Source organism: Crocuta crocuta, unplaced genomic scaffold (assembly GCF_008692635.1).
Source record: "Crocuta crocuta isolate KB4526 unplaced genomic scaffold, BGI_CrCroc_1.0 scaffold125, whole genome shotgun sequence".
NCBI classification, from domain to species: domain Eukaryota; kingdom Metazoa; phylum Chordata; class Mammalia; order Carnivora; family Hyaenidae; genus Crocuta; species Crocuta crocuta.
Window position 1 is genome coordinate 8,023,573 of NW_027531143.1, and position 7,157 is coordinate 8,030,729.

Genomic DNA, 7,157 nt, shown 5'->3' on the forward strand with positions numbered 1-7,157 from the left:
CGACAGGGATGTCCACTCTCACCACTGTTGTTTAACATAGTGCTGAAGTCCTAGCATCAGCCATCAGACAACAAAAGGAAATAAAAGGCATGAGAATTGGCAAAGAAGAAGTCAAACTTTCACTTTTCTCAGACGACACGATACTCTACATAGAAATCCCAACAGACTCCACTAGAAGCCTACTAGAACTGATCCAAGAATTCAGCAAAGTTGCAGGGACCAAAATCAACATGCAGAAATCGGATGCATTCTTATACACCAAAAATGAAGCAACAGAAAGAGAAATGAAGAAACTGATCCCATTCACAGCTGCACAAAAAANTATTAAAAAAAAAAGAAACCATTGTTGCCCTATATGCTAACTTAGATGAAAATCTTTACAAATTTAATTTAAAGAAATCCATCCAAGACTTGCTAGAAGATAGCAACCAAGTAACATGGAATAGTCTACTTAGAAACAGGAAGCAGATGGGTGCCTGGGTGGTTCAGTCAGTTGAGTGCCCAACTTTGGCTCAGGTCATGATCTCACAGTGCATGAGTTTGAGCCCCGTGTCGAGCTCTGTGACAGCTCAAAGCCTGGAGCCTGCTTCAGATTCTGTGTCTCCCCTCTCTCTCTGCCCCTCTCCTGCTCATACTTGCTCTCACTCGGCCTCTCAAAAATAAATTAAAATGTTAAAAAAATTTTTTTAAAAAGAAATAGGGAGCAGAGTCAGAGCCAAGTATATCAGAATCAGACACAAGTTAGAAGACAGTCATACTCAGCATACTGAAAGACAAAGACAGGTACAAATATCTCTAAGACCAACTTTGGTAAAAGGCAAAAACACTTATGTGATCTGAAGAGAAACCAGAGTATTCAGACCAACTTTGGGAAAACAAAAAAACACTTTGAGAAATGAAAAGTCAATGCCCACATGAGTCTCATCTCAAAAGAATGAGGAGACCTTTAAAATGTGTTTGCCTGCATCCATTCTAGTTACCTCGGGATTCGATCTGACTACATCACCATGCACGGTGCTGGGAGAGCTGGGTGCTCAGGACTCAAAGCTGGAGAGGTTCCCTGAACTGTGATGCTCAGTGTCCGGTAGGAGAAAAAGACTTATGAATGCATATTCCCAGGTTATCCCATAGCTCAGTGAGTGCTGTACCCTCGTGTGCAAAGCACTGTGGAAATGGGCTAACTCTGGGAGAGGGGTCCACAGAGCCAGAGGGAAATCCCATCATGACACAGGTAAGTGTGACAGGGGTGCCTGACAAGGAGCACCGAGTGAGGCATTTCCAAGTAGAAAGTGGTACCCTGACGGCTCGTCCTCCAACATGAACCTTCAGATCCCTGAGAACATGTCAGAGGAAGTGTTCATGGGCATGTCTGAACGTATGTTGCTAACATAACATGCATGTTGCATGTTAGAACCATGTTGCTAACGTATTCATCCTGATGATTCATGGTATTTTTTTTTTCATTTCATTAAAGGAAAAAGGCATCTGACAAGCTGTGATAAACCCTCAGAACAAGACATGGAAATTCCTCTCCTGCCTACGCCCCTGGCCTCTAGTGTGAGAAACACCATACTAAAGACAGAAGAGGTGGTTTTCTTGAAAACGGTGGTGTGAAACACGGGGCATTAGATCAAATACTCACTGAATGCCTGCGAGCCCGGCTCTGCCAGAGACATTTTCCCACCTTCCAAGAGCTCAGTTCCATGGAAGAAAAAGATATGAATATATAAAAGTATCATAAAATGTGTTCCATGCTATAATGGAAATATGTATTAGCACCCTAGGAACAGAGAGAGAACACAGCACCCCAGTTGCTTCACGTGGCTTCAAACAAACCTTTCAGCTGCTGGTTTCTTTGACTACATGGCCACTAAACATTCACAAAATGATAACTGACATTAACATTATCCTAAGAAATCTTATTAAGAAAATAAGTTGCAGGCAAAAAAAAAAAGAAAAAGAGATAACAAACATCAGAATCACTTAATGTGTGAAATTATTTATACTACTCTATCCATCCAGTTTTTCACTTACATAGCAGCTGTAAGACTTCTAGCACAGTGAAGGATAAAAACAAAAATGAAAATGCTAGCATGAAGAACTTGCCTCTCAGGCATCCAGAAGCCACTTGGTTAAATAAAGGATAATACTAGTCAAATGTAAGCAACAGAGGATAAAATGACAAATACAGAAAAAAAAATTATGTGAGTAATAAAGTTACAGGATGAGATGGCTGGTTTTAGTAAGTCCAACTTGGGGCTCCTGGGTAGCTCAGTCGGTTGAATGTCTGACTCTTGATTTTGGCTCAGGTCGTGGTCTCATGGTTTGTGAGATCAAGCCATGCATCCAGTTCTGGGCTGGAGGCATGAGCCTCCTTGGGATTCTCTCTCTCTCTCTTTCTCGTGCCTCCCCTCAGCTTGCATGCTCTGTTTCTCTCTCTCTCAAAATGAATAAACAAACTTAAAAAAAATAAGTTGAGGGGCACCTGGGTGGTTCAGTTGGTTAAGCATCAGACTTCGGCTCAGGTCATGATCTCACAGTTGGTGGGTTTGAGCCCTGCATCGGGCTCTGTGCTGACAGCCAGCTCAGAGCCTGGAGCCTGCTTCAGATTCTGTGTCTCCCTCGCTCTGCCTCTCCCCTGCTCACACTGTCTCTCTCTCTCTCTCTCTCTCTCTCTCTCTCTCTCTCAAAAATAAATGAAACATCAAAAACATTTTTTAAAAAAGATGGCATCCTTGGTGGATGAGCCAGAATTTATTAAAAAAAAAAAAGTCCAACTTAAGTTTAGAAATAACATCTGAAGTTTGGAAGAAACTTGAAAGAAAAGGTAATATTTTGGCTTAAAAATTCTGGAATCTTAAGGATAATGTAAATGTACAAGCTTTCTAAACTTTACTTTTCTGAGGGCTTTTTCCTGCACCCCTCTTCCCAATTTGTAGTGCCCTAGTGCCCTGTTCAGTGAAGGGTATTAAATACACACTCAGATACAATTGACATCCTATAACAAAAATATAATGGTGTAAGACAAACAACCAGTGCAAAGTGAAAAAGAAGGAAAACTAAAAACACAAAAGAGGCAAGACAATATCACAAGACTAAAACATCCCTGCATTTGCTACATAATCGTCCAAAACCTTCCTGTGCTCAGGCTGGGTGTTTGGTACAGAAAGCTTGGAGCTGCGATCACAACTTTCCAAGTGAGAATTCAGTCGGCAGGAGAAACGCGGCAAGCTCTAGCACAAATGAGGAAAATCAGCAACAGGTTGAGAAAAGGACAGAGAGTGGGGCTAACTCATAACGGAATTCAGGGGAAGAGAAATTACACCATAAAATCAGTCAAGGAAGAGAAATCAGTGAAGATCGCAATCTGACCCATCAACTGCAGTGAGTCTGTGAAACTGAAATGGCATGAAATAAATAAGAGAATCACGACTCCTTAATTACTTATGTTTCACTAAACTATAGGAAATGCACGATCTGGATTATATAAACTTAATAAGCAGCACTGTTAAAGACCAAAATAGCAGAGGAAAAAAAGCACTGTATTGGTGAGCATGAAGATAAGATCTGGAAAAGAATAGAAATTCACTCACATGGTGGGCTAAATAAAAGCTAGAGATGCTAGAACGGAAAAGAGGACTTAGGAGAGAAAGAAGCCTGAGTCTTAGTACTCTGGGTGAGAAGTCATGAGAAGAAGCACATCAAAGCTACTGTCTGTTATTAAAGAAAGCCTACTCTTCTCTCAGATGACCAAAATTGTGTGATGTCAGCGAATTTTAAGGCTATCATGTGTCCAAGGGCAATTCCAGCTTTAACAAATCAATGACTAAGAAAGTCTATGGAAGCTTGAAGTTTTTTAAAAAGAAAAAAAAAAACAAGTTACCAGCAATTCTTAACCTCACTGGGGTCATAACCCCCTGTGAGAACCTGTGAAAGCTCTTGGCCTTTGCCTCAGAAAAATACACCAAATTCAGTGATGGTACCTTGTTCCTGTTACCATGATCAGCTCAGCAAACAAGCTAACCAGCCCAGGCTGCTAGTTTTTCAGCTTGCATGACACTTACCCTACTCAAAAAGAGGTATGAAAGATTGTTTTCTACTACAGTGGCCTCCAAAGAGGGGTTGTGCACGAAACGGACTATTCGTTGGTATGTGAGAAAGCGTTAGGGCTACTAACTGTATTAACTTAGCAAGAGAAAAGTTAAGATTTACAATTTTACACATTTTTAACTGTTTATTTTTGAGACATGAGAGAGAGAGAGAGAGAAGAAAAGAGGAGAGGAGGGGAGAGAGAGAAGAGAGAGAGAGGGCACACGCAACCAGGGGAGAGGCAGAGAGGGGGGGGGACAGATTTCTGAAGCAGGCTCTGTGCTGACAGCAGAGAGTCTGATGGAGGGCTTGAATTTGCGAACCCATGAGATCATGACCTGAGCCGAAGTCGGACACTCCACCAACTGAACCAGCCAGGCGCCTCTAAATTTACAAGTTTTATTATATGGATTATTATCTGTCATGCCCAAGCTGCCCTCACTTGGTCAGAATGCCAGATGTCTATGTTTCACGTAGGTATGCAAGGCAACCTGGGGGAAGAAAGCAAAATCCCAAAGTGGGGCACTGATGTTGGTGGCCTCACTGGTTTTCAGCATATTCCTACCTCTTAAGGCTTATGTGGGCCTGTTTAAGCATTTTTGGAGTATACTCTCCAGTTAAGTGAACCCTCACAAGGTAGGCAAGAGACGTAAAGATTTTGCAAAAAATGAGACTCACTGGAAAACCAATGAGGGCCTACATTAGCATCAAGAAAATGAAAACATGAATACTCTCCTAATACAAACTTTGTTTGCCATGAGTTTAAAAACGATGAAAGGGGCACCTGGGTGGCTCAGTCAGTTAAACATCCAACTTCAGCTCAGGTCATGATCTCAGGGATCTCACGGTTCTCGAGTCCTGCATCAGGCTCTGTGCTGGCAGCTCAGCGCCTGGAGCCTGCTTCAGATTCTGTCTCCCTCTATCTTTCTGTCCTTCCCCAACTTGGGCTCTGTCTCTCTCAAAAATAAACATTAAAAACAATTTTTTTAAAGATGGAAAGCAAATCTGATCTGAAAAGAAGTTGGAAAAAAAAGAAACAGATTTTGCAAAACTATTCAAAATATTGGCCAAAGCTACTATTGTTAAATGCGTTATAGCCCAAGTTATTAGGTAATGACACTATGAAGTCCTAATGATGTAAACTCACTGCATTTAGCAATTCATTTCAATATCCTCATCTATCTCACCCTTTAAAATGTTCATTTTACCTGTTTTATAGAATATATGGTTCTACATACAATATATAAACATACTTTCAGAGAGGATGGATGTTCTTTTAACCGATGGGGAAAGTTGTCAAAAATATTTGGGACCACTTCTCCAGTGTTTCAGAGCTCCACCCACACCATGCCTGTGGATGTTCTTGTGTTATCTGTGCTGACGTTACAAACTCCTTAGCATGGGAGAAATTGCTGCTTATTCCCCTAGATCCTGACAGACATCCCTGTTGAGGTATCAGGTATTGATGCAGTGGTACTAGAACACAATGGTTTTCTTACTTCACAACTGTCTCTTACTCGTCACACAGGATGGGACTGAGGCAGCAGGTAAAGCACTTTCCAAATCTATCCTTCCTGTACCTTTAGCACAGGGAACACAGGGAACAGTAAGTACCACCAGGAACCTACATCTATATAATTCTGCATCTTCTGGTCCCAACTACCTCCCCAATGTCATCTTTCCCACCAAATTTAATCATATACATAATTTTATTTTTTTTAATAAAAATAAACCAAGCCCAACATGGGGTTCTAGCTCACCAATGGTAAGATCATGATGCCAAGTTGTTTATCAGATGCAGAGGTCTGATAGACTGAAGTCAAACGTTTTTGTCTGGAATATATCATAGATGATATTGTATACTTCATACTATATCCCATCTAGAGATACAATATCAGATTGATACATACACATGTAAACTGTATCATGTCAATATTATCTAAATCTCACTTATGGCTTCCTTTGCATTTATTCTATAATACGAAGTCAGACGCTTAACTAACTGAGCCACCCAGGTGCTCCTCATCTACATAATTTTAAAGAAACTATATAACCAACCCCACCCCTGATTTCCGCTCCTTGGAGGCAACTTCTTTTATCTGTTTCTTTTCAGTTATTTACTTTAATAGTTCTAAATAATGCTGCCCCACTATTCATGCCTCTTTTAGATATTATCAATCTACATGCTCCCATGGAAAAGATTATTTTAGCTCTTATATCTGCCCCCCACCCACCAGCAAGCACACACATTTCACCTCCCTGCTCATCATCTCAATAAAATGTTAATAAAACTTTTGGATAAATTAATACTCAGAATTTATGAAGCGAATATGCAAATGCTTTTCATAGCTGAGCCACCAGTACACTATGACTTTTATATTCCTCCTTGTAAGAAAAAGCTTTTGGAGCTAACTGCCTTTTTCACCCTTTGCTCAGGTTTTCACAGACCAACTGGGATTCCATCACTAAACTCTGGCTGGATCTGCCAGCTCCCTTCAATACAGTCAAACAAGCTGGGCAACTCATCAAATTCTTTCTTCCCCGGGTTCTTTCTTCTCATCATTCTTGGAGCCTCATCTTCCTGCTCCAACCTACACTGGTTGCTTCCTAATCCCTATATAGGGCCATCAGTTTGGGAATTCCCCTCGCCTCCTTCCCAAATTGGAATCCACATTTCCTGGAATTCCTTTGCTCCCTCATTTTTACGGAGAGTTTCCATCAGTCCCATCCTGTGAAAGGAAGCCTGGAAGGTAAATTTTGAGACCTCCCTTGACAGACACCACTAATTGCCTACCTGGTATCTAGTCTTCCCTTTTTCCTGAGTTTGCAGAGGGTAGCGAACATATTAAGACCAAGAATAGACTAATTCAATACTAGAGCTGGACAAGAACTTAGGGCCACTGTTCACAAACTCGGCTGCACACTGAGTCACTGGGAGCACTTGAAAACCCCTGAGGCCCAGCCTCCATCACAGAGATTCTGGCCTCATCAGTGTGGGTATAGCCCAGGTACTAGGGCTTTTTAAAAAGCTCCCCAGGTTACTCAAATGTGCACCCAGTTTGAAATCC

The 7,157-nt window shown here is 41.3% G+C and overlaps 1 protein-coding gene across 1 annotated transcript in view; it reads right to left on the minus strand.

Annotated features, from left to right (window-relative positions):
• Positions 1–1,657, minus strand: part of MCOLN2 (mucolipin TRP cation channel 2) — a 46,391-nt gene extending 44,734 nt beyond the window's left edge. The window contains exon 1 of the mRNA XM_077771040.1: positions 1,643–1,657. The gene's annotated coding sequence lies outside the window, so the exon portion shown is untranslated. The remainder of the gene's footprint in view (positions 1–1,642) is intronic.
• Between the last annotated feature and the right edge of the window lie 5,500 nt (positions 1,658–7,157).